Source organism: Colias eurytheme, chromosome 30 (assembly GCF_061535395.1).
Source record: "Colias eurytheme isolate Ceu_HAF_F1 chromosome 30, ilColEury1 Martin Lab GWU primary, whole genome shotgun sequence".
Lineage (NCBI taxonomy): Eukaryota > Metazoa > Arthropoda > Insecta > Lepidoptera > Pieridae > Colias > Colias eurytheme.
The window spans coordinates 3,490,410-3,518,311 of record NC_143009.1 but is presented as its reverse complement, the minus strand read 5'-3'; the positions used below and the strand labels follow the sequence as shown (position 1 = coordinate 3,518,311).

Below are 27,902 nucleotides of genomic sequence, written 5' to 3'. Positions count from 1 at the left end.
TTTGTTCGTTTTATTTATTCGAGATCCTCATTAATTTACTCCTGAAAATTATAAGAATTGTTTTTCAATTTCTTATTGAAAAAAAAAAGCCTGAACTGAAACAGGGCAACTTAAATAATCTACTAATTATGCAGTATCAGATGTGAGATAAATTATTTATAAAGTAAAGTAATCTGTTTTATATTTTGTATAACCTAATCTTTGTGTTATACACAAACATATTATTATAATATAAAAATAATTAAAATTTAAAGTCCCTTTAATATTTAAGAAATTCCATTTTGGTAAATGCACAACTTTAAAGTACCTATTTAAAAGAAAAATATTGAAACTGATGCAATTCTATATAATTCACGTCGTGTATCTGTTTTTTATCCATTTTATTTGAAATAAACTACCACCGTTACATAGCCAGGGCTAGCCCCATAATTACCTTTGTTTTAGCTTCCACGAAACTCCGTAACGATGTTAGTCTAAGCAGAAAATAGTTAAAGAGTTAATCGCATTTATTTAATCAAACATACAAACTTTTCAGCTTTGTAATATTAGTAATGAATTATTGTCTATTATACTCCATAGATTAATAAAAAAGTGGCAAATAGTAATTCTTACAACTATATTCTCTAATATTAAAGACAAATTTACATCTAACTTTTTTGCTTTAAAAATTAAGTAGGAGACCAAAAATCATCTAACGTTATTACGAGAAAAAAATCTGATTTCCTTTTTATGTGTTTATTTTGAATAATATCATGTTTCATATGAATATTAACATGTTTGTTACTCCTTACCTATCTGCTTCATTGGTAAATTATTAATGTATAATGCATATAAAAATCAAAGTCGCTTTATCTGTCCCTATATCCATATGTACGCTAATCTTTAAAACTACCCAACGGATTTTGATACCGTTTTTGACGTGACAACGTCTTATAATTCGATAGAGCCGGCTGCACGCACGAAAAAACATGACTTATGCGGCGTTACCTCGCTCTGAGGCGTTCCATGGGCTTGAAGTGCAAGCGAGAGCGCGGAACGAGCGACAAAGAAGCACAATCGGACGTTGTCACGTTCAACTATCGTCAGTAAACCGACTTTACAGACAAGCAATTTTTTTTTAAAGATACAGTGATTCTCAAGGAAGGTTTTAGTATATATAGTTTATTAGGTTTTAGACAAAGCGGGCGAAACCGCGGGTGGAAGTTAGATATACTATAAAACAAAGTCGCTTTCCGCCCTCTGTATCTAGTTGTAATAATGTTTAGATCTTTAAAACTACGCAACGGATTTGGATAAGATTTTTTAATAGATAGTGAATTTTTTGGAAGGTTTTGAGTATACATATAATTGGTTAAGTTTTCTATTAAGTCGGTGAATCCGCACACGGGAAGCTAGTACCTAATATAATATATTTTGTATTGGAATTTTTCGAGTTTAAATTCAAAGCCCCTATCATTTTTTTCGCTGCAAATCAGTAAATACGTGTACGTGCTAATGTAAGTAACAGGATTTGCAGTTTATAATATCTACAAAACAATTGTGTTAATCTATTTGCCTTAATTTCCCGTTTAATATAACATTGCCTTTAATTGTTTATGAACTATTTTCTCAATTTAAGATAAGATAATTTTATGTAGAGATTGGTTATGTGTAGCCATACAATTAAAAATAAATCACTGAACCGATCGGTATTTAGGTTCAAAGATAGTTTGAGATCTTAGAAAGGAAATAGGAAAGGTTTTGTCCCAGAAATCCCATGGGAAAGAGGAATTTGCAGCTTATCCTCAGACTAGGGTAGCCTAGGGTGGAAAGCTAGTAAAATAAAGCATACAAATGATATTTTTATTATCATCATTATCATAATATATCATCTTTTATACACCTATGAATAAAATAATGTGTGCACGTCAAATTTTTGAAGTGAAACTTCTTTATCGGGGTTGGAAAAAAATTTAGTGTAACATTTTTTCGTTACACGTGACATTTTTCCGTTACGCGCCATCTTTTTCTTATCCCTACCACGCGTGATTCAACGTATTTCTGTAAAGTTGCATATAGTAAATTATTTTTTGAAAAATAAGGTCATAAAGAAGTTTCACTTCTTACGTGTGTACACGCACACATTTTTTTATACCAAAATGAACAATCATCCTAGGAACAGGGGGAACATATCGATTCTTTGCAAAAGTGATTTTAAATGATGGCAAAATAAAACACTCCGTTACTTTGAACTAATATATTTTCCATCAGTATTTCCTGAAATTAGCGTGTACAACCAAACAAACAAACTAATTATTCAGTTTAATTGTATTAGTGTTGGTAGGTATATAATTTCTATGCATATACATTATACATATAATATTATTCACGAACTAGATGAATTATTATGGAAGTATTTAAAACATCTTAATATATATATAAATCTCGTGTCACAATGTTTATCCTCAATGGACTCCTAAACCACTTAACCGATTATAATAAAATTCGCACACCATGTGCAGTTCGATCCAACTTGAGAGATAGGATAGTTTAAACATGTAGGTACCACGGGCGAAGCCGGGGCGGACCGCTAGTATATTATGAAAAGTTAAGGTGACCCACATGTGACTTTGCATTCTCGTAAACTCGTTTAAAGATTCCTGCAAATAATAAAAGTATTTCTACAAAATAGTGTCAAAGTGTTACAAAAACATGTGTTTAAGTAATTTTCATAATAACATCCATTTTTTTTACAAAGGGCAAGTAATTATCGACCTCTGCTAATGTGATGCTTACGCAAACTTATAAGCAAGCAAAATTTTCCTGTATGTATGGAAATCTTTGTAATAATGTCAAATAACCACATGACATTTTTCATCCTGAAGTGACTTTCAAAAACCCTTATGGCCGTTCCCAATATTCAAACTACGGTTATAGATAGACAGCTATCTCCGATAGCTAGTAAGGTTCTATATTATATCGTAAGATAGATACGATATTGGGAACGGCCATTACTGGCTGATAGCTGTCAAAACGTTATTGGGACGCTCAAATAGACAAATTCAAAGAGAAAAATATACCTCTAGTAAGCAGTTAGTCCTCCAGACGATAGATAGCGATCAGAGATAGGTTAGCTTATCGCTAGTAAGCTTATTGGGACGCCAAAACAAAAGATAGCATTTTCTATCTTTATGGGTCAAACCGAAGATAGATACGATATTGGGAACGGCCATTTGTGTTAAATTTTCGCAGCTATGTGTTTAAAAATACGAACTATATTTTGTAATTGTTAAATACAATTTATTTATAATTCGTTGAATATCTAGATAAATTCTGATTATAAGAATGTATAAGACCTTATAAGACTGTATAATGCAAGAAAATGTTGTGGGTTCGATTACCAATATACATCAGTCAGTATCGACATTCGAAATCGAAAATTTAACAATAATTCCAAAAGTTTTCAAACTTGGGTCAAGTGTATGGTTCATTGGGACGACAATAAATCTCATTTTGCAACCTTGTCCGCAGTCCGGAACATTGTTAAAACTGCAATTAAATTATTTTTTTGCTGTATGGTCGTGAAAAAAATTCCAAAAGTTCTGCAAACTTGGGGAAGTTTTCGATATAATATTTCATATCACGTATTAAATTTGCAACCAATCTAAGTGTACGGAACATTGTTAAAATTGCAATTAAATTCTTTTTTGCTGTATGGTCATGAAAAAAATTCCAAAAGTTCTGCAAACTTGACACAGATATCGGAAATATATACCGAACGGTTGTATAAATTTGCAACCTTTTTTGTTGACCGGAACATGTTTATTTATAATTATTTTTAATTCGTGGTCATTTTTTCGAGTAAGGTGGTCTCGGAATAATTACAAAAGTTTTGGAACTTGGTTGCAAACTTCGAAAACATCTATTCTGATGCATTTACAAATTTGCAACCTCATTCAGTTTAATAAAAAAAAACATTAATATTAAATATTATTAAAAGATGTTCCGTACACTGAGATTGGTTGCAAATTTAATACGTGATATGAAATATTATATCAAAAACTTCCCCAAGTTTGCAGAACTTTTGGAATTTTTTTCACGACCATACAGCAAAAAATAATTTAATTGCAATTTTAACAATGTTCCGGACTGCGGACAAGGTTGCAAAATGAGATTAATTGTCGTCACAATGTACCATTCACTTGACCAAAGTTTGAAAACTTTTGGAATTGTTGTGAATTGATTGTTTTGACTGACTGGAGTAATAGAGAAGAGAAATGCATTAGAAAATATTGAATTGTTGAATTTGATATTTTTTGGGTTTTCAGCATTCAAATGCTTTATAAATATAAATTTATAAAGAAAAAAAATTCGATCACGAGGCAGGACTCGAAGCGTCCTTTCACGCCAATCCAGGGCGGATACTTGACCAACTTAGCCACCCGTGAATCGTAATTTGAATTGTTTTAAATAGGTTTTCTAACTAATGTTTTTATTAATTGATGAAAATAAATTACAATGTACTTTACCGACCGTTATTACCGTCTAAAGATTGTCTGTGCCAAATTTCATCAAAATCGGTTAAGAGGTTTAAGCGGGAAAGCGTAACAGGCAGACAGACAGACAGAGTTACTTTCGCATTTATAATATTAGTTGGGATCTACCTAATATTGTAATATTATGAAATGCTTTTGATTATAAAAGTTAAATTTTACACCTTGCTGACTAAAATTCTACTTGCATTATATTTACCAACATTAAAAAGGATTAATAAAATAAAATAAATATTTAATAAATATTTCAGGACAATTTTCACACACGGCACGATCTGATCCCATACTAAGCTTTCGCTTGTGTTATGGAAACCAGATGGCTGATAAACATAATATATAAATTTTTAAATATATACTTATATAGATAACTAGCTGCTCCGCGCGGTTTCACCCCCGTGGCTCCACTCCTGTTGCCCGTAGCGTGATAAAATATAGCCTATAACCTTCCTCGATAAATGGGCTATCTAACACCGAAAGAATTTTTCAAATCGGACCAGTAGTTCCCGAGATTAGTGCGTTCAAACAAACAAACAAACAAACAAACTCTTCAGCTTTATAATATTAGTATAGATTAACACCCTGACACAGAGCAAACATCTATGTTCATCACATAAATATTTGCCCCGGGTGGGAATCAAACCCACGACCTCTGGCTTGGAAGGCAGGGCCACTACCATCCAAGCCAACCGCGGTCAGTCAAAATTATTTCATAATAATTTATACAGTTTAATTTCATAATAATTCAAAGAAAGACAAGATTATTCAAATAATTCAATGTAATGTATGTATGTTGTTTAAATCGATTGCCTTTTATGTATTTTTCGTTCATGAGATGCCGATTTAAGTTAGCCATATTTTAATCAAAAGTATGCTAACACTGTTTAGATTTATGCGAGATTTATGTATTGAAAACCGGTCAAGTTAGAAATAAAATTATTATTTATTATGGGCCATGGCTGTCCCACTGCTGGACAAAGGCCTCTCTTCCCTCAATCCGTTTCTCCCTATTTTGAGCATAAAATAAAATAAAATAAATTTTCATCAATTTAACAAACATTTTACATTAGGTAGTTATACATAGAGTCACAGACTTCAAAAATAGCGTGACTGTTTTTCAGGAGCATGTGCCGAAAAAAGTAATGTCCCTATTACATTTCAATTAGTAAGAAAAACTTGGAAAAGTATATGCTAGTTTATCTAGCATGGTGTAATAATTTTAATATGTATCTTATTCTTACTGCGTTTTATATATTTACCACGAAAATAAATAGGTGAGTATCCTAGACTAGCGGTCCGCCCCGGCTTCGCCCGTGGTACATATTTACGTTTTCTCTACATAAGAACCATCCTCGTACTTCAAGGAATATAATAAAAAAAGAATTGGCGAAATCGGTCCACCCGTTCACGCGTGATGCCGTGACCAAGGAAAACGGGTTTCATTTTTATATTCAGAATATCTCTATTTGCACAAATATATATTATGTAAAAGAGGAAAGACTTAATTTTGTGGGATAATATCAAAAACGAATAAAAAGTGGCATTTTTAATACAGTAAAAGTATTTTTTTATGGATTACTTAGGCTTAAACTTTTTCTAGAAATATCGATCCTGACGATCGGACTGACGGGAAAATCGGCTAGTAATGTAGCGCCTAGATTCTACTATAGGCAAAGAATATGTAATAATATTTTCTTTATTATGTAAGTCATAAACCAACTAATATTATTATAAATATGTGCATTCATGTAAATTATTTTAATGAAAACTACCGGCCATTTACTACGTAAATATTCCTTATTTATAAATTAATATATAATACCTATTATTACTATTACATTGAGTAAATAAGAAATATGTAAATTATTTGCGTTGATTTTATGTTAATTTATTAACAGTATATATTTTAGAAAATAAGTGCCCGCGGCATCGTCCGCGTTATCAAAGAAAAACCCGCATAGTTTCCGTGGGATTTCCGGGATAAAAGTAGAATGTGTCTTATTCTTATTAGCTACCTACATATCCATACATCTACTTAGAACAACTATATATATATAATACATACCTATTACATTGTTTTTTATAAATTATTACGGGCTTTCAAACAATGTAATTATTCCACTCAAAACTTTATATAATAAACTTTATGACATGAAACTATGAGATATGTTTTTCTTATAAAAATCACGTGTTGAAGCACGTCCTATAAAAATAATAATATATAACTACTTATATTATTATACTATCTGTGTCTCGTGGTTTTAATAAAATAAAAAAAATACTTTATTGTACACACAGATGAAGTTCACAGAAAGACAATAAAAAACAGCATAAGAGGTTAAGGTACAGTAGGCGGTCTTATCGCTCATGAGCGATTTCTTCCAGACAACCAAAAAGCAAAGGAGAGCTGAGAAGTAGGAGAGTAGGCGTGGTACAAGAGTGAAAGTTCATAACATGTACAAATATTGCAAAAGATAAAATAAAAGTGCAAGAAATACTTAAAAACGAAAAATATTAAGATACTTAACTAAATAAACATAAATATAATACACATAGATGGTGATATTATAGATAAATACATAAATAGATAATAGTTTTAGATAATAGTTTTACCCGCATTGCTCCGCTCCTATTAGTCTTAGCGTGATGATAGCCTTCCTCGATAAATGGACTATGTAACACTGAAAGAATTTTTCAATTTTCAAAAGTATGTTCATGCAAAAAAGATAAACTCTTCAGCTTTATAATATTAGTATAGATTATACCCATGATTTTACGTGCTCAACATTCAGAGTTTTTTGAAGTGAAACTTCTTTATCGGGGTTGGAAAAAAATTTAGTGTAACATTTTTTCGTTACGCGTGACATTTTTCCGTTACGCGCCATCTTGTTCTTATCCCTACCACGCGTGATTCAACGTATTTCTGTCAAGTTGCATATAGTAAATTATTTTTTGAAAAATAAGGTTACAAAGAAGTTTCACTTCTTACGTGTGTACACATTTTTATTTAAGGATTTAAAACTCAAATTATAATAGACATAATATTAAAGTCATGCTATTATTGTATTGTCACCGCTCCTTGATCGTTTAAAGTGGTTCAAAATCGAGTCTAAAGGAGTCGGTTACATCCAAACATAATACAGGCGAAGCTAATAAAAGTGAATTAAAAAGGACTTTTATTGCTTTTCAAGTAAGTTTTGTATTTGGATGAGGATAAAAATGTATTAATCTATCTATACATATAATAAATCTGTAGAAGGGTCATTTCTGTACATTGAAAATATTGAAAAAATAAATAGCAGGGGACTGGACTGGATCGATACCAAACCCCAATATGTGATTAAAAAAATTTTTGTCTGTCTGTCTGTCTGTCTGTCCTGGGCGTAAAATAGGATACTTTTTATCCTGGAAAAATACGTAGAAAAAAAAATTATCTTAATTTTTCAGTTTTATCCATAGACGTTGTTCTGTAGAACCGCGAACACACGTTGGGTATTATTATAGGCCTAGCCGTATTTGGGTTCAATAGATATTTATAAGATGTCATTGTCAGAGTTACTCAAAATGGAGAAATAAACCACCCACGCGAAGACCGACATCCGCTCGGACGGAGTCGCGGACGGAAGCTAGTATTAAATAAACATAAATAATTTATTTATTATTAAGCCTAAATTAAAAGTTGCATTGGTAGTTTCCTAGCGCCTGAGTGTTTATTTTAGCAAATGTACCAATGAAATGAATATATTTTTATCAGTATCTATTACTACTAAAATTAAGTACCTAAGTATGTTTGTAACATGACATTAGGAAGAAACTTTTATTTATTTATTTATGATACTTTATTGTTCACGAGCCCTGCAGTTTTTCCCGCATTGCTCCGCTCCTATTGATCTTAGCGTGATGATAGCTTAGCCTTCCTCGATAAATGGGCTGTCTAACAGCGAAATATTTTTCAAATCGCACCAGTAGTTCCTGAGATTAGCGCGATCAAACAAACACACTCTTCAGCTTTATAATATTAATTAGTATGAGAACTTAGGTACCACGCAAGTGAAGACGAAGATTTGCAGCTATCTTTTATAACAAACACCATTAAATACAATACATGTACAAATCATCATCATCATCATCATCATCAGCCCATATACGTTCCCACTGCTGGGACACGGGCCTCCCATGAGGGTACAGGCCATAATCCACCACGCTGGCCAAGTGCGGGTTGGCGGATGACACATGTCGTCGAACTTTTTAATTCTTCGACATGTCAGTTTCCTCACGATGTTTTCCTTCACCGCTCGAGCAGTGGTAATGTTACAACATGCGCAGATAAATTGAAAAAATCAATTTATTTCCTGCCTGCTCGCCTGGTCTCGAACCCCGGACTTATCGATTCGAAGTCCGAGGTCTCACCACTGAGCCACCACTGCTCATGTACAAATACTTACTGTATTGTCTGTATTTTCATCAAAAAATGTAACTGCCTACATGTATTATTTTAAAATGATAATACATTTATGCTGTGTACGCATTGTAGCATGCACTGTAGTCATATATCAATTTAAGAAATATAATAAAACTAGCGGTCCGCCCCAGCTTCGCCCGTGGTACCTGCACATGTTAGCTATCCTATCTCTCAAGTTGGATCGAACTGCACATGGTGTGCGAATTTTATTATAGTCGGTTAAGTGGTTTAGGAGTCCATTGAGGACAAACATTGTGACACGAGATTTATATATTATACTAGCGGCCCGCCCCGGCTTCGCCCGTGGTACATATGAAAAATAGATGTTGGCCGATTCTCAGACTTACCCGATATGCACAGAAAATTTCATGAGAATCGGTCCACCCGTTTCGGAGGAGTATGCAGACTAACATTGTGACACGAGAATTTTATATATAAGAGATTAAGATAGATGTTGAACCTATGTAATCGATTCAGCCGTTTTGGAGGTTTAGAGGATATATTTATCAACTAGCTTCCGCCCACAGCTTCGTCCGCGTGATGTTTTGATAAAAGGTAGCCTATGTTCTTTCTCAGGGTCTAAAGATTGTCTGTGCCAAATTTCATCAAAATCGGTTGAGAGGTTTAAGCGGGAAAGCGTAACAGACAGACAGATTTACTTTCGCATTTATAATATTAGTAGGGATATCCGTTCTGTAGCTTTCCCGTAAAAAATGAACATACATAAACTTTCTAGTTTATAATATTAAAAGATGTTTAAAGTAAAATTCTATGGCTGCATATAAAACGTAAAGTAATGCGAATGAATGAATTCAAAGCTGATTAATGCAACTTTTTCCTGTTTTACTGTTTGTGCCAGTTAGATACTTCGCTTATCTCAAAAATTTCTTCATATTATTAGCTTTTGCCCCGCAGCTTCGCTCCGTATTAGAAGAAAAAAATGTGTGCGTGTACTAGTGTACACACGTAAGAAGTGAAACTTCTTTATGACCTCATTTTTCAAAAAATAATTTACTATAATATGTAACTTTACAGAAATACGTCGAATCATGCGTGGTAGGGATAAGAATTCAAAAGATGGCGCGTAACGGAAAAATGTCACGCGTAACGAAAAAATGTTACACAAATTTTTTTACAAACCCCGATAAAGAAGTTTCACTTCAATTTTACACTAGCTTTCCACCCGCGGCTTCGCCCGCTTTGTCTAAAACATAATAAATTATATACTAAAACCTTCCTCTTGAATCACTCTATCTATATAAAAAAACCGCTTCAAAATCCGTTGTTTTATAGATTTAAGCATACAAAGGGGCATACGGACAGACAAAGCGACTTTGTTTTATACTATGTAGTGAAGTTTTGTCAATAATGTGTCCATAGCACAACTTAAAACAACACATAAAATTAAATTAGGTTTCTGAACTGGAGCCTAAGTGCATTTTATGATACTAACTTTTAATGAGTCGGATAACATCATTTTCCTGTATACTAGCTGATACACGTGACTTCGCCTGCTTCTAAAAGTAATATTTTTACAGATGTTTGATAGAATTTTTCATTGTTACTCCGCTCCGGTCGTAGCTTGGTTTTATATTGTACCCTTCCTTCTTTTCCATATAATTCTTCATATTTAAAAGAATAAATATAATTTTTAAAAAAAAAACATACCCACACATATAAATAATTGTAATAGAAATAAAGAAATTATATATATTAAACGGAGTTTCTTGTCGGTTCTTCTCCGTAGATACTGCTTTCCGAATCGGTGGTAAATGTAAAAAATATGTAATGACGTTTCAAAAGTGCTTCTAGAAGAAGTCTAATTGAATAAATCAATGTTTGAGTTTGAGTTTGAGTTTGAAACTTACAAAGCAATTTAATCAATCTTTATTACGACTTGCAACTTAAGGGAATAATTATTATAACACTAGTGGTCCGCCCCGGCTTCGCCCGTGGTACCTACATGTTTAAACTATCCTATCTTTCAAGTTGGATCGAACTGCACATGGTGTGCGAATTTTATTAAAATCGGTTAAGTGGTTTAGGAGTCCATTGAGGACAAACATTGTGACATGAGATTTATATATATTAAGATTAAAACTATTGTTATTTTTATTTAATAGATTTAAATAAATCAATATCTGATTCTTAATATCAATCATTGTTTTATTAATAACAATGCTATTTAAAAACTATAATAATTTCCTCTTGTAGATTTCAAAGTCAACTGGGAGTTTCGCAAGCAGTATTATATATAGCTCTGTATCATTTGCCTTGTTATTTGATTGAATGGCTAAATATCATTCAGGTGGTTAATTGAATGGCGCTGTTTAATAAAGATAGGCTATAAATTGAATGACACATTAAACTAATCGCTTAAAATGCTACTTCTTCACGCCTATACCATTGAACTAATTTGGATGCAATTTTGTACGGAGATAGATTTAAAATATTTTTTTCGTACCTACATTAAATTAGTAGATTAGTAATAACAGACAAAACCATGGTCTACAGCTAGTAAAACTATTTAAAAATAGATAAATAGATTCTTTCGCAATATTTTACAAAGTCGTGAAATTATAATCTATAAGTGATTGTATATTTATACGGATTGATATTAATTAATTCTTATGTATTTTATTGCAATACTAATTGTTATGTGTTAGCAATTATACACTTATAATCTATACTAATATTATAAAGCTTAAGAGTTTGTTTGTTTGTTTGAACGCGCTAATCTCAGGAAGTACTGGTCCGATTTGAAAAATTATTTCGGTGTTCGCCCAATTATATCTATACATATAATAAAATCGTAGGAAAGTCAAAACTGTACATTGAATATTTTTTTAAAAGAATACATGATCCATGATCTATAATCGATATAGAAGCCAAAAACATAGTTTTTAGAATTTTTGTCTGTTTGTCTGTTTGTCTGTTTGTCTGTATGTTTGTCCAGGCTAATCTCGAAAAGTACTGCATAGATTGACTTCAAATTTTGCATGAATATTACTAACAGGTCGAGTGAGGCTTTTTTAAACATATTATCATGCTATCACCTCCGGGGGAGGAGCTGTGAACCTTTTTTTTTCTTACGTATTCCGTGTATTACGACAGCGTACAATCTAAAGACTCATGTTTAAATGTTGGTTTCGGGTAAGCCATGCTATTATCTAGCTTTACACAATAAAAACTATGTCATTTACGTAATTTGGGCAGAGAATCAGTTTAATGAATTTATTAGTATACAAATTTGAAACAGCGCCATCTATGAGATTTCGTAAAAATCAAATCAATTTACATGTTAACACTACTGGACACAATGTTAAAAATTAATAATTTAAATATAATTATGTTATTTATTTATTTAACTCTTTAACCCATATCTTCCCTTCCCTATAAGGTGCGCTTATAATTCGTGTGAACTGTGAATATACTACATTTTTAAAAGTGAGGGTAGATGTTTATTATTTTAAGTCAAACTAGACACCATTACAGTTAATCTAATATTGATTGTGTTCATTGGTTACATTTTTAAAAATCTTCGTGTTTTAAAAATTCGATAACGAGGCGGGACTCGAACCAGCATTCTTTAGTGGTCGAATTTTTTCTATTCTTTATAAATTTTTTGTTTATGAATTTATATTTATAAACAATAATACAAAAAGGTTAGTTCGTTGATAATTATTATTCATTCATCATTTACATGTTGTAAGTAAAAATATACTTTGACTGTTAATACTTTTGTTCAGTATTTACCTGTATGATTATTGCTTGGTAATTAATATAATATTTTCATGTCGTATATCTAATTAAAAACATAAGTTTGATGTGAAACTAGCTGGATTTATTTTTACACACTCACAGTCTTATATTTTGTGTTAATGTTAAAATAGTATTAATAGTGTAAATCATAATATTTTTTCACAATTAAAAATATTTCCTTTTTTTTGATGGTATTGGCATCGAATTAAACCGCGCTGTCGTTTCGTTCACAAATAGTGAAGTTATGAGGACCGAATATGTAGCCGCTTCAACTTACGGAAACGAGAGTAACCTGCGTTGTCTGTTAGTTATTGTATAGTCGAATTTAACGTTACATGGAAATTGGAATCTAATTATATGTATACTTATATACTTATATTAAATCTGTAGAGGTCAATTCTGTACATGAAATATATTTCCTAAATAACTATCACGAGGTGATTAGGGATCGACACTGACGCCAAAAATTTTTCCATCTGTCTGTCTGTATAACCGTTATAGAAACAAAAACTACTCGACGGATTTAAACGAAACTTGGTACAATTATTTTTCATATTCGTGAGCAGAGCAGTAACTCCATTTTTAAGCTTTCGTCGCGTGTGCAACTACGGGTTAAAGCTACACAGAAATCAAGTATGAAAGAAATGTTCTCCATATTATATAAAAAATATCTCCTGACATCATAAATGTCTATCTTTTATGGTTGAGCTTAGGAGTTCAAAGCTTTCTGATTATATTTGTCTACTAGCTGTGCCCGCGACTTCGTCCGCGTGGAATAGTGACTATGGGACCTATGACCATGGGCTCAGGGTGGGGCAAGAATAATTGTTTTTATTTTCATGCTTCCACTCCCACGCCCACTCTTCCTACACTTCACAATTGGTACCTACCAGATCAAAGCCAGGTTAAGCGCCCCACCCAGCCCCACCGTGGCTACGCCCATGCTGAATTACTACTTAACATACAATTATTGAGTAAATACGTACTACTATAAATATTTAAAGGATTGTTATTAAAGTTTCTTACTAAACTGAGCTAAAAAACTTACGTACCAACTTATTAAAGAAAATCAAGAAATGAAATGCCTAACCTATACCAAATAGTTACTACATAATATTGTAATTAAAAATTATGATTAGTATATAATATCGAAAATCAAAAAAGAAATACCTAACTAATTCTACGTAAAATTTATTTTAAATTATGTCATATTATTTTTTAGGAACCAGGGGGGGAGAGGAGCAAATTCTATTTCCTTCCTTTCTTAAATGGATGTTTTTAATAATGTATGGTGTAGCCACTGATCAGCTTAATCGATACTCAATTTTTATCAAATCCAGCAACAAATCCAAATTAGATGTTTCCTGTCTCACGCACGTAACTAAAGGCTGAAGAGAGAGAGAGGGAGCACGTAACTAAACCGTTTAATCGAAGAAAAGTGTATAGAAAAAGGAATAAATAATTTCATAAACTTCCCGACGATCTTTAAAAATAAATTATTATATCATTTTTTTCATTCCCACTTTTACCCCTATGTAGGTATAATAAGTGGATGAACCGATTTTGATACAATTTATCTAAGAACCAGCGTCGGAAAATATGCTGCCTAACAAAAAAAAGCCGCATCTAATTCGGTTTACCTGTTAGCCAGCTACGGTGCCATAGACAGACACACACACACACACACACACACACAGAAATACATAGCAGTCAAACACATAACACCCGTCTTTTTGCGTCGGGGGTTAAAAATATAATACGACATAATTTAAAGGACATTTTATGTGGAAAATTTACCTATTAGAAGTAACCATAATGTTAATTTGACCCCTATTGTACAGTGTACAATAGAATGCCTTAGCAAATGTTCGCCGTGATTACTTATAAATTGTCATAACTTTTTTATTTATGAACCGATTGACATGAATTAAACACTAAATGTTAAATGAAGATTACCACAATACATTAGTGAAAACCGCATCTAAATCGGATAAGCCGTTTCTGAGATTAGCGTGCACTAACATACATACAAACAGACAAAAATTTTTTAACTACAGTTTTGGGTTCAAGATCGATTTAATAATAACACCTGCTAATTTTTTTCTACATATTTTCATTGTACAGACATCGCTTTTCCACAATTTTATTATATGTATTGATGATGATGATGATTGATGATTATAACACTCTCAGTCCGTTTCAACTTAATTTTTATTCACTCGCATCAGTGCCACCTAAAAAATCTTTATATCGAAATTCGAGCAAAGCTAAGAAAATGAGAAATAAGAGTTCTCAAGGATCGTTAGAGGTAAGAGGCTTACTATTGACCGAAAACAACATGTGTTATGCCGAGAACCTGAAACCGCTTCACAACGAGAATTGCGGCTCACAGCTGACCGCGAACGGCATGTACTATCCTGTGAGACCGAAACCTTCGCTGAGAGGGTATAACGTCTCACAGCTGACCGCAAATGGCATATTTTATCTCGATAATCTGAAACTTTTACTCAATATGAAGACCGTTTGACAAATGATAGGGTGCACCATAATATTATTCGATCTCTTGAAGATGAACATAAGCATAAGCAATGACTAGAGTAGGGACGCGAATATTACCATTATTTGAGACAAGTACGATTAATAAGTTTGTTTAATGAAAGATTAAGAATTGAAACTATTATTTTGGTCTCTTGAAACGGACGAATAGCGAGAGGCCCGTCTTACTGTAGACAGATTTCGAGTCTTAATGACTTAGAGGTAAACATAGAAGATCAATCTACGAATTCGGTGGTGTGGTCCGACAAATATAAAAGTGGGTTTGCTTATAACCTCACAATTGATTACAGATCATCTTCTGTATAGGCGATATTAACGTAGTATGTTCTTTTTAAATGCTTTAAAGAGGAGTAAGGAGTCGGCTTTCGTTTGAAGATACACCAGAACCTTTGAAATCACTACTTTTAGAGGAACATGTGCAATCTAAACAGTTCTTAGACAATATTCGCTCTTATAGTAGTGCGTTTTAAATGATCCTTTGGTGCTCAACAATTATCAGAGGATCCTTTCATGCTTACTTTTAAGATACAAGGTCAAGTTTATCATTTGATAGGATCCCTTTTGCCTGAAGGCCAACCTAAGTTTCTTCAAATATATTTTGTATTCGACTACAACGAATAGTCGAATACAAGAAATCAATATTTCTCGAATTTAAAATATTACAATTTTTCCTACGGTAGGGCGACGAATGTATTTTCGCATAGTAACGGAGGGGAACTCACGGGGGGTCGAGTGACGCGGGCCACGTACCACAAACATGCTTAGTTTGTTGCACCGAGCGCGAAAGAAAGTCATCGTGTTTTTAGTAAAATTACTATGTAAACTAACGTAATTTAATACTTAGGTACATATTATGTAATGATGCGCTCAAACTGTTAATCTACATTTAATTTAGATCATTATTTGAATTACTAAGTAATGTAGAATTTAAATCAAATTCACTCATGTTTTCCTCAGATTTTCGATGTCCTCCGATTTTAAGATTTTCTTATCAGAGTATTCAATTTTAATGTAGTTAATTTTTATAAGAGACAATTAAGAACATTCAAAAATAAAGGGTCACGTATTTTTTTAAACGACGAATGACGAAAAACGACGTAATCGCGGACGAAGTCGCGGGCAACAGCTAGTATTATATATTATAAAGGAAGGCTATAGGCTATATTATATCATTATTCATTTCGCTAAGACCAATAGGAGCGGAGCCACGCGGATGAAACCGCGAAGCGCAGCTAGCTATGAATATTATTGCGCTTGCTCTATATCTTCCTAGTGTATCTTTGTGTGTTTGTCTATTCCTTCCCTTTACCAGTCCCTTTCGTAGTCTGTAATTTAGTGTGTCTGTATGCACCCTAATGTTATACCTTCGTAATCTTTAGTAGAGCTATTAAAATTTAAAACCACTTTTGACAGAGATAGAATACGTTCCATAGCGCTGTCTCTCTCACACTAAGATGAAAACATAATATGAAAATGTGCAATAAATTGCAATAATTTAACAGATTGTACATCAAGATAAGACATTACGTGACAATTTTCTTTGTCACGTGAACAATATGTTGATAACATGTGATGAGATGTCACGTTTGAGAATTAGTAACATTTTTGATAAATCTATATATTATGTATACAGGGTGTCCCAAAAAGTAGTGATATACTGAAGCTGGGAGGTAGAGGACTTAGAGGGCTATCCGAATCACCCCCATTTATGTTATGCGATTTTTCGTACTTTCGGAGTTATGACGTTTTTTTCAATTTTTCATCTATCACCGAGTACGATGAGATTTTTATTTATGGTGACGTGAATTATTGCGCTAGATGCTTGATTTTTTTTGTGTGCTAAGCTGAAAGATAGGCCAATTCAGTATGGTAACATTTACTATCGTTAGATCTTCGAATAGAATAAAAAAAAGAATTAAATGCCAAGAAAGATAAAATTACCCAGTATGTTCATAACTTCAAGGGCTCATAAAAAAATAAAATCACATAAAAAAGGTTTTCCATTTGGCTTTTAAAAACTTGCTCTATCGATCAGATATCTACCCTAAAAATTTCATTTTATTATTCAGAAGGCTTCAATCGAAAAATTGAAATCTAAATGTGGTAAGTGCAAAATTTTTATTAACATGATGATCATTAAAACCAATAAATAGGTGTTTAATTACCAGAATTTTTTTAAAATAGCCCCGCCGTTGCTCAATGCAAGTGCGACATCACCGTAAAAAGTTGTCTTTTAAATGTCTGAATGCTCTTTTATCATTTTTAATGGTTTCTTCTGCTACTATGAATTTCCGGGTTATTTCGTCCAAATTGTGGCAGTCTCTCGTCTTTGTAGTATCCCCACAGAAAAAAATCAATAGGGTTTATGTCCGGAGACCGTGGAGGCCAGGCTAAAGGGCAAAAATACCCTGAAAGATGGATTGGTCGTTGCAGCCTGCGCATGCGCCGGTGACGCCTGCTTTAAAGCCTGGCCTCCACGGTCCCTCGACCTAAACCCCATTGATTTGTTTCAATGGGGATACTAAAAAGACCTCGGCTACTTGAGAGAATGCCACAATTTGGACGAAATAACCCGGAAATTCATAGTATCAGAAGAAACCATTAGAAATGATAAAAGAGCATTTAGACATTAAAAAGACAACTTTTTACGGTGATTTCGCACTTGCATTGAGCAACAGCGGGGCTATTTTAAAAAAATTCTGGTAATTTAACACCTATTTATTGGTTTTAATGATCATCATGTTAATAAAAATTTTGCACTTACCACATTTAGATTTCAATTTTTCGATTGAAGCCTTCTGAATAATAAAATGAAATTTTTAGAGTAGCTACCTGATCGATAGAGCAAGTTTTTAAAAGCCAAATGGAAAACCTTTTTTAAGTGATTTTATTTTTTTATGGGCTCTTGAAGTTATGAACATACTGGGTAATTTTATCTTTCTCGGCATTTAATTCTTTTTTTTATTCCATTCGAAGATCTAACGATAGTAAATGTTACCATACTGAATTGGCCTATCTTTCAGCTTAGCACACAAAAAAAATCAAGCATCTAGCGCAATAATTCACGTCACCATAAATAAAAATCGCATCGTACTCGGCGATAGATGAAAAATTGAAAAAAATGTAATAACTCCGAAAATACGAAAAATCGCATAACACACATGGGGGTGATTCGGATAGCCCTCTTGGTCCTCTACCTCCCAGCTTCCGTTCATCACTACTTTTTGGGACACCCTGTATAAAACTCAAAGGTGACTGATATAGTGATCTATCAACGCACAGCCCAAACCACTGGACGTATCGGGCTGAAATTTGGCATGCAGGTAGATGTTAGGACGTAGGCATCCACTAAGAAATGATTTCCCGAAATTCTTGCGGGAACGGGGAAAAACGGGGATGCACGTACAAAGTCGTGGGCGGAAGCTATTTATATTACAAAATGGAAGTTTTTTCGTTATCACTACACAATATTATAATTATATTTAGAGATAGTAAAGGTATAAAACAGTCGCTTCCCGCTGACTGTATACGTATGTTTAAAACTACGCAACAATATTCAAGAGAAAAATGTAAATAAATGAATAATATCCATAAGTATATGATTTGTTTGTGTGAAAAACCAACAAGTACGCAGACAAATCTGCGTTTGTATGTATTGATTCGGTTCGGTACGCGGCTCGGGGCGCGGCGCGGCGCTCGCCACCTTGTGTCGAGTATTCGCTTTGCAGTTTTGAAAGCAGTTTCTACAAAGAGGTAGCAAAGAAACTCTGGGTAGCTCTGTTCGGTAAAATGCTCGCTGCAACGCTCGCAGCGAATGTACATTTACCTGTAACTTAATAATATTGATGTGCCTTTAATTGACTCTTTGTAGAAATTTTGGACCTACCTATAGTAATATTATAAAGCTGAAGACTTTGTTTGTTTGTTTGAACGCGCTTATCTCAGAAACTACGTGTCGAATTTGAAAAAAAAAATCATTGTTAGATAGCTCATGTATCGAGGAAGGATATAGGCTATTTATTATCATCACGCTAAGACCAATAGGAGCGCAGAAATTCGCTACACACACAGACACACGACGGCTAGTAATCTATATACGTAATATCTAATTTTGATAGAGTTTCGTTGCAATTTTTGCATAAAATGCTCTATTATACTAACAGGTTAGAATAATCTATCATAATATTATATCGTAAACTTTTTCTATTTAGATTTCCTATACCAAATTAAACTTAAGTATATAAAAAAAATTGATAAATAAAACAAACAATAGGTTATAAGTACCTAAGGGAAAATTGTTATAAATAATAAATTAACACACTGATCCAAAAAGTTGCGAACTATTCGTAACATAGTATTTATATAATTACATATAATATGAAATTAATGCGTTTGATCTCAATGCTTAATGAGAAAAATTATAATAGGTATTCATTCATAAATTAAATAGCTTCATTCAAGTGAAATGTATGAATGACCTACATAACTTATCAGACCATATTTTTAACCAATCGTTGGAATCGTATAGGAAGTAAGTGAAAAAGCAACTTTCAGGTAAACTTTTTTAAATGTAGAGAATCTAGAGCTTTTTGTAAAAATATTTTCTTTATAAAAGTCTAAAATACATAAATAAATTGAATCATTCACAACATGCATTGTAAATATTAAAAAATACATTTGGCAATGTCACGTTGTTTAAATTATGTGCGGGCTTATAAAAATAGATATATTAATTGTTTATTCAATAGCCACTATAAAATAAAACGACGCTTACGAGAATAGAGTAATAAATACAAAACACATTCATACCACATCAATCACAATGTCGTTATGTGTTTAAACAGTTTCCACGATTTTCCGAAGAATAATGACGATATTATTATAAAAATATTGGCTGCGTGATTCAAGTGAGTGGTGGTCGCAGAGTATAGCAGTCGGGCCATACAGCCCGTACCAAACCAACGTACGCCTTCGCGCCGAGCGTAAAAAAAAAAGTTGCGAGCCCGCGCTTTTCAGTTCCCCGCGCTTTTTGACAGTGACAGTTGATTTTTTTTTTCAGTGCGCCCCGTTGTGAAATGTGATAGTGTTGTGATCATATATTCGATACATCTTCCACCTGACTGTGAGGTAGGTTATGATATTATGTCATTATCGGTTTTTAATTTAGCTTTCACTTAAGGGGGGATTTAGGGCAGTGGGACACTCGAAAGTGATCTTATGAGATCGGAGGCTGCGTTGCGTATGCGACTATGCATTTTTAAAAGTTTAAAGTTCACGATTATATATTCTGTAGGTCGTTTTGCATAAATTGGTAAATTTTTAATTTGTTCGCTTGTTTAGGAACTATTTTTAATACAATTTTATTTTTATAATAGGTACTAGTCGTAATTATTTTTTATTTATTTATTTTGATTACGACTATTATATAATTATTATTTAAATAATACAAAAACCAATAAAATTACGTACCGTTTCATTTAAATATTGCAAAACTGAATAAGATTAATTTTGTTTGAAGCAAATAATAAATTGAACTATATAATATATCAATAATAAAGATTGAGAAATATTGGAAATTAACTGAAGAATGAAGTAACAATGTAATAGCTAGTCGGAATGTAAATTTTAATTACTAAGGTAGTGATTATATTTCCAACAAACCTTGGCGGTATCCTTCGAATAAGAAAATACTTATTAACAAAAATCAATAAAAATCTATTTGGATATTATATTATTTTGTGAATAAATTATGAATAATAATTTATTTTAATTTTGTTTTTGTTGTTTTATATCTTGTAATTAATAACATTTATTACAAGTTACGGAATTGATTGTTTTGACATTCAATTTATACAAATTTGTTTTTTTTTGCATTTTTTTGTTAATTTTAGCAACTAATTATGAAACTTTGTTACAAAATTTTCTGATTCATGTTTTTGTTGGTGATCTCTATATGTTAACTTTCAGTGCTAAAATTCAAATTGTGAAAGAATTTCATACATGTAAATGTGGTAATAAAAACAAATATATTATTGTGTAAAAATTACAAAGCAAATAATGCCTTTCACGCTGTGTGAGTAGAAACAAATGCAATAGAGGTTGAATTAATTATAAATAATAAGCTAATATTTACGTCTTTCGTCTATCATAGTAAATTGCATGTAGTGCAGTTAATGTTTTGAAGTTATTGTTGAGCCAATTTAATAGGCAACATTTGACGTCTATCAATTTTATCTTCATAGGGTGGTGACCTGCTTAAAAACATCGATTAAAGTGAATTAATCGATACGGACTTGAAACATTTGTCAATCGAACTTGAAACACATGTCAATAATTTATGATGATTTTTATTCCCAAGTAATCAATGCATTCGATTCTAGATGTCAGTTTTCGATTTTTAGAGTAACGTCTCTGGTATTTAAAAAGAAAAAAACGTTTATTGACACAAAATTGTAGCGGCGTCTGATCTTTAAATCAGAAATTGTTTATTGTGTTTAGAATGGTTTATCAGTAAAATCAAATCCTAAAATTACTTGTATCGGTCATTATTGTTATAAATATGTAATCGTAATTGAAAAAAAGTTAAGCAAATGTGCAGTTCTAACAAAACGAAATATCATGTTATTCTATGTCGTCGTTACTAGGTTACGTTGTTGAATTTTGTTGAACTGTCAAATGTCGCCTATTAAAATGGCTTTACTATAATATTTTATTTTTTTAAGGGCCGATTTTTCAATGCTTGGTTAAAACTTATCCGTCCAATAAAGTACACGATAATAATATTAAAATGTCACGTAAACTGTCAAACACGGGCAATTAGAATACGTTTTTAAAATGGTAGTTTTATACATTATTCGACAAATAAGTTTTAACCAAGGATTGAAAAAACAGCCCTAAGTTGAGAAGCTTATTTATGTGTCTATTCCAATTTCAATCCAATGCCGCCCGCCGCTTCGCCCGTTTTATCTAAAACCTAATAAATAATAAACTAAAACCTTCCTCTTGAATCACTCTATCTATTAAAAAAACCGGATCAAAATCCGTTGCGTAGTTTTAAAGATTAAAGCATAGAAAGGGACATACGGACAGATAAAGCGACTTTGTTTTATACTATGTAGTGATTAGCTGTGTGTTTGAACGCGCTAATCTCAGGAACTAATGGACTTATTAGTTCCTGAGATAAGCGTGCAACAGCTTGGGAAGACTGGTGTATCTTCCATTTCAAAATTATATTCATACATTTAAAAATTATAGTAAAATAATTTTTGCTTGGGTTTCCGCGTTTACTGCACCTACTATAATATTTTCTACGCAGTTGGTAATAAATAATTATTCTTACATGAAAGCAAGCAAGCAGTTTTTAAGTTTTACAGAAAATTCGACCTACAACTTAGGCTCTACATTAATGTATGTAGAGTTCAAATTATTATGATAATAATTAAATTTCATTGATTACTAGCGGTCCGCCCCGGCTTCGCACGTGGTACATGATTACGTTTTCTCTCCATAAGAACCATCCTCGTACTTCAAGGAATAAAAAAAAAAAATCGAAATCAGTTCAGCCGCTGTCGACTTATGCGATTACCAACACATTTAGCGATTCATTTTTATATTATAGAAGACTAGCTTACCGCCCGCGGCTTCGCCCGCTTTGTCTAAAACCTAATAAATTATATTTTAAAACCTTCCTCTTGAATCACTCTATCTATTAAAAAAAACCGCATCAAAATCCGTTGCGTGGTTTTAAAGATTTAAGCATACAAAGGGACATAGGGACAGAGAAAGCGACTTTGTTTTATACTATGTACTATGTAGTGATAATTGTAGTTTTCTTTCAGATCTACAATTTCTTCTTTATTACTTAGTCTCTACAATGTATGTGTAATGTATATTGTATAGTTCAAATTAAAACAATAATAATAAAATTTCATTGATAATAATTATCAATAAAATACAATTATTATAATATGTATTTCTATAAAAAATCATGGAAGAATCCTTGTTTATCAATGCCTGCATATAAGTTATGATAAGCGAACGTGCAAGCACACGTGTCAGAAGTGAAACTTCTTTGGCAAGATTCAAAGATACCAAAATCGTCGCCTTACTCCATGACGTGACGGTATTGCTATGACGCGACCTTGAAATTTTACTCTCAACACGCCTAAAGAAGGCACTTAAAATTTAACTTCAAAAAACTTATGAACTATAGGTACTAAATATATGATTTTCTTTCGCACAGTTTATCATATTTTTACTGAATATTTTATACGCTATTGTTTCTTTGTCAGACATGTCTAAAGTAACTTTATCTTTCTAAATGTAGTTTCTCTATGTCTAGGTCGGTTTTTGACCTTAGATACTCCTTTGTGATACTACTTTGTGAGCATGTTAACTCTTTTACACGAAAACCACTGAACCGATTTTGATGATACTTGGCTGTGTTGTAGCTTATATTGTATCAGAATAACACATGATCTATAGAAATAGCTCTTAGCTCTGTCCGCGACTTTGTCTGCGGGAAACCGATTAGTTTAATTAACCGATTACTTACATAAACTTTAATAAAAACTTAATTTAGTATTTTTTTTGTGTATGTATGTATGTATAATAAACACATTTAAAAAGGAACCTAGGCTATGGAAAATACCAATTATTAAATATACAGTGTTTTAAATATTTAATTTCGTAGTTTCTAGTAATTTTAGTTATAAATGCGTCTACATAATAAATTTTGAGTAATTTATACAATTCCCACAGTTTATAATTTTTTATGCATTTTATGCACTTTTTTATAACATTACATTTTGGTTACATACGTAATTATTATTTACTAGCTTACCGCCCGCGGCTTCGCCCGCTTTGTCTAAAACCTAATAAATTATATACTAAGATCTTCCTCTTGAATCACTCTATCTATTAAAAAAAACTGCATCTAAATCCGTTGCGTAGTTTTAAATATTTAAGCATACAAAGGGACATAGGGACAGAGAAAGCGACTTTGTTTTATACTATGTATGTAGTGAAGTATATATTGTTAATGAATTTTTACAATCTACAAGTCAATATAAACAATAATAATAATATGACCGAAATTAAAATTAATTACCTACGCTTCAAAAGAATATTATTTATGTTAAAATTAAATATTAAATATTGTAAATAAGTTTTTATGTGACAGGCGCAAATGAGAAGGCACGTCATTGGTAGATGACGCGTCATTTTCAAGCAAAAATACTTAGCAAAAATATCATAAAATGAATATCTTGTATTTTAAAATTATCTTCTTCACATCATAGTATAAAACAAAGTCACTGTCGCTGTCTGTCCGTTCCTGTTTATGCTTAAAACTATAAAACTACTCAGCGAATTTTGATGAAGTTTTTTTAATAGATAGAGTGGTTCTTGGGGAACGTTTTGGTGATTAATTTGTTAAGTTTCCTACAAAGTGGGCGAAGCCATGTGCGGAATTCTAGTATCATATAAAACGGATAGATGACTGATTGACTGATGTATCAACGCACAGCTTAAACTACTGGACCGATAGGGCTGAAATTTGGCTTGCAGATAGCTATGAAGGTAATGAAGGCATCCGTTATGAAAGGATTTTAACGAATTCTACCCTCAAGGGGATAAAATATAAGATGAAAGTTTGTACCCTGTAAATTTACCTACTTACCTACTGCTTAAAATTAAAACAAAATTAAATGATCTACTTTTTAGTGTTGCAGATATTATCGATTAAAAACTAATAAATTATCCAATCTTGAACTCTTATACTTTTATGATTAATAAAATCCCACAGATATTAATTTATAGATTACCTTGTTTAATGATAGGCCATGATTAATGCCTAGACTTCTAAAGTAGATATAATAAATTTATTAAAGAAGTAATTATGTCGATATTATGTATTATATTATGAATGTTATGTCATTATAGTGTAACAATATTTTATTAAGTATTAACTATTAATCTGTAATAATATGTTTTGTTGTTTGTCCGTTATTAAATCCTAACTCAAACTCAAACATTCATTTATTCAATTAGACTACTATTTAGTAGCACTTTCGAATCGTCATTACATAAGTATTTTTAACATTTACCACCGATTCGGAAAGCAGTATCTATGGAGAAGAATCGGCAAGAAACTCCATAGTTGCTCTTTTAAATTATGTAACTTTTAACTAACTATATAATATATCATAATATGCCAAAGAATTCTTAATATATTTTGAATATGCCTAAGTATTCATTACGAGTTCATTACGAGCGTGTCAAAATATATTCAATTAATCTCTACATTACCACTGCTTCAATTTATGAAGGAAAACATCGTGAGGAATCCAGCTTGTCGAAGAATCAAAAGTTCGACGACATGTGATATCTGCCCGCACTTGGCCAGCGTGGTGCATGTGACATCTGCCCGCACTTGGCCAGCGTGGTGCATGTGACATCTGCCCGCACTTGGCCAGCGTGGTGCATGTGACATCTGCCCGCACTTGGCCAGCGTGGTGCATGTTACATGTGCCCACACTTAGCCAGCGTGGTGCATGTGACATCTGCCCGCACTTGGTCAGCGTGGTGGATGATGGCCTGTACACATAGGAGGCCCGTGTCCCAGCAGTGGGAACGTATATGGGCTGATGATGAAGCTTTACTTACCTTGGTATTACAACGTTTTATAAATTATTCGGGAAATTTTTAGTATCTTTGTCACAACTTATGAGATCTATGGAGATTAAAAACATAGTAATTGCATGTTTTTTAAACCCAGGTTTTAGTAATTCATTTTTTATTTCATAATATTAATGTTTTTAAATGAAACTCAAGAGATACGAGACGTGTCAAGTACGAACCTTTTTATATAATATTATTATGAATATATTATAATACGGAAATTCTGAGAAAGAGTACATCCTTTATTTTGTCAACTTTTTGCGTTGGAACTTAATTGAACGATCTAAACATTAAAGAGTTAATTTATCTTTTATAATACAAATATTACAAATAGGTAACGAATCTGTAAGGATCTGTAGGGGATAAACCCCGATTTACTGATTACTAAATTCCTAGAAAAACTACCATTTGAAAACTATATCTATACTGAGTTACATCTCTATGTAATGTATATAATATTATCCTGACTATTTTACTATACAGGGTGTAATCGTTAAGTGTGCACAGGCGATTATTCCGTAACTATTGCAGATATCAAAAAGCTTTATACTGACATCGAAAGCCCTTTACCTAATGAGTAAAATGACAATAATAACATTTAAAAAATAAAACGGGAAATATCCAAAAATATTACACCAAACACTCCCATACATTTAGTATGAGATATGACTATCCTAAACAGTGGAGTAAGGGGCAGATGCATTATGCATACGTCTGTTTCACTGATCGATTTTCTTTAGGGACAAGTACGTGATCAGCCTTCTGTGTCCTGCCAGACCGAGATATTTTTTCTTCGTCTCCACCGGGAATCGAATCCAGGACCCTTCGGTTCTACGCTCACGCGTCAACCACTGTACCAAGGAGGCGGTTAGAGATTTTAATATGCAGATAATATTTAAATGGAATCTTTCTTAAACAGTTTTATTAATAAATGCAATATTAAAAACAACTGAATTGTTTTTTTATAAAAATATACAGAGATAAGAGTCGCGTCACGCGTGTCATTGTCAGTTAATTTAATTGTCTTATTTTCATTACAATATTATTATAATAGCTAAGATCAATGCCAATGTTAGCATCTATACTAAATATTTAATATTATTATAAAACTGAAGAGTTTGTTTGTTTGTTTGTTGGAATGCGCTAATCTCAGGAACTACTGGTCCGATTTGAAAAATACTTTCGGTGTGAGATAGCCCATTTATCGAGGAAGGCTAAGGAAGTTCTTAGATATTTAGATTGGGGTTGCGAATATGCGTCATTTACTATCTTTTACCTTTAAGCGCGTCACACACGGTGAAGATACTATAATATTTTATGTTAAGATTCTCTAATATAAAATATTACAGTATCTTAAGGTATCCGGTATCAACGTTCTGACCATCATTTTTCTTTTTGTCATTGCGTACTAAGACCCATGTAGTACCGCCATCCTGTTACAATTGACCCGAAACACTGACACAAAATTTCGGGTCATTGGTAACAGGATATAATAGCGCTTTATTAGTGACGAATGACGATGGTCAATGGTGATGATGATAATGTTCTTCTCTTCCTTTTATGCTGCCCTCATAGCTGAAGTATCGCTGTGGCAGACTACGCCTGGCGTTGCTTAGCCAAACTTAGCGAACATAGAAAACTAAAAGAAGTTCAACAAAACACAAAGTTTTATAAATAGATATCACTAATTCACTATCACTACATAGTATAAAACAAAGTCGCTTTCCCTGTCCCTATGTCCCAATGTCCCTTTGTACGCTTAAATCTTTGAAACTACGCAACGGATTTTGATGCGGTTTTTTTTAATAGATAGAGTGATTCAAGAGGAAGGTTTATATGTATAATAACATCCATTAAATAGTGGAGAAGTACATAGTTCACAGCTGTTTTTCTGTAGTGTATATTTTAGTACA

General features: G+C 32.5%; 1 protein-coding gene across 2 annotated transcripts in view; it reads left to right on the top strand.

Moving 5' to 3' along the window:
- The first annotated feature begins 20,224 nt into the window (after nt 1-20,224).
- The window catches only part of dsb (scavenger receptor class B member debris buster), a 122,289-nt gene continuing 114,611 nt past the window's right edge, over nt 20,225-27,902 (top strand). For both annotated transcript variants that reach the window (XM_090118484.1, XM_090118485.1), the window contains exon 1: nt 20,225-20,436. The gene's annotated coding sequence lies outside the window, so the exon portion shown is untranslated. The remainder of the gene's footprint in view (nt 20,437-27,902) is intronic.